General features: G+C 47.5%; 1 long non-coding RNA gene across 1 annotated transcript; it reads left to right on the top strand.

Moving 5' to 3' along the window:
* Positions 1-834: 834 nt before the first annotated feature.
* LOC119376913 (uncharacterized) lies at positions 835-1190 on the top strand. Its single transcript, XR_005180694.1, has 2 exons — positions 835-979; positions 1010-1190. It is a non-coding gene; the product is annotated as an uncharacterized LOC119376913 (long non-coding RNA).
* The last annotated feature ends 226 nt before the right edge of the window (positions 1191-1416 follow it).

A 1416-nucleotide genomic window follows, 5' to 3' on the forward strand; every position in this document is an offset into this window, starting at 1 on the left:
AGTACGCAGTGCAAATGCGCTGTGCGATGTATTTTTGTGCCGTTTCTTAATGCACGAAATCACACCGTTCGTGCAACATGCATTTGGAAATTGTGACACAGCTGCCGGAAGTAAGTTATGAAGAATTGTGTCCGCTGTAAATGCATGGGTAAAACAGCATATGTCTGCCGCTTCGCGTTGTGCCTTGGGCGCTCTCACTGTTTCACCAGTGCCGTCACGTGCCCGTCGCGCGAAGGGCACATGTTACTCCAACAACTTTTGATGACATCAGAGCCGTGGGAAATCCTAATATTGGAAGAATGTGAACGCACTGCGCGAAATTGTTGCCTTATTTCGAACTGTTAGCTTAGACTTCATAGTCGTCAAGCGTGAGCTGCTAGTGGTTATACTTGCAGCTCCCACTCGTAATCACAAACGTTTCTTTTCTTACGCGTAAAGGCGGCCTTTCGAAGGAGAACTTCAGGTAAAGTGGAAGGAAAGGTAGAGCGACCTTTCAAAGACCCACCTTAGGACAATTTAAGGGCACCTAACCAAAGACGCCTTTATCCGTATGAGTGACTGTTATGGGAGCGAAGCTATGCACGTTTTTACGCTTGAAATCATCCATTCATGCGCGTATAACTTAATCCTACAACAAAAGGTTAAATCTAGTGTGCATTTAAGCTACTGAAAGCAAATACCGCTAGTGTTAGACGGGCATTTTGAGCGTTGCTAGCGTTGCTGACTCGCTGACTCTTGTTGGCTAAACTTTCTTTTTGGCTAAACACTAGCCGTCACAATAACGCGTTTGCTAAATTTCCCGTCGTTTCATTTGTGTATTTGTGTACGTTCAATGCACGTGTGTGTGCTGGTGGTTGCACGGCGTTGTGTGCGGTCCCCTCGTTGAGCCCAGGCTCCCGCCTGTTTCCCTCCATTCGGCTTGCGTCCTCAAGGGAAAGGGGGATGTCTCAAGGCTGAATTCCCGTAATGTCCCCGTGTTGTTGTTGTTTGTGCTTATGTGGAGGAAGAGACGTGTTGTGTGGCCGTGTTCTGGCCGTTCTCGCGGCCGTCAGTGACAGCGGTAGAGAAACGGACGGTCTGTGCGAACCGAAGTGAATGCGCGTGAACGATGTGCCTGTGTGGTGAATATTACCTCCTTCTGAATGTGTTCTAATTCAGCTTTATGCTAATAAATGGGTAAGGTTTTCTCATTGCCTTACTTGTGTTTATTTATTTCGGTCGGTGTTAGCACTTTTGTCGTTAGGTTTACGCACCGAGGACTACCAGCGGACTAGTTGGGATTATTCCAAAGAAGTCGAAAGGCTGACCACACGGAAGAAGCGTTTACGACAGGTGAGCTCCGTTTTCGCATCTTGCTACTTTCGAGGAGCGAAGACAGCAGCATTTTGCCAATACTGAGGCTCCTGATGTTTGTTC

The sequence above is a fragment of the Rhipicephalus sanguineus genome, unplaced genomic scaffold, assembly GCF_013339695.2.
Source record: "Rhipicephalus sanguineus isolate Rsan-2018 unplaced genomic scaffold, BIME_Rsan_1.4 Seq2745, whole genome shotgun sequence".
Taxonomy (NCBI): Eukaryota; Metazoa; Arthropoda; class Arachnida; order Ixodida; family Ixodidae; genus Rhipicephalus; species Rhipicephalus sanguineus.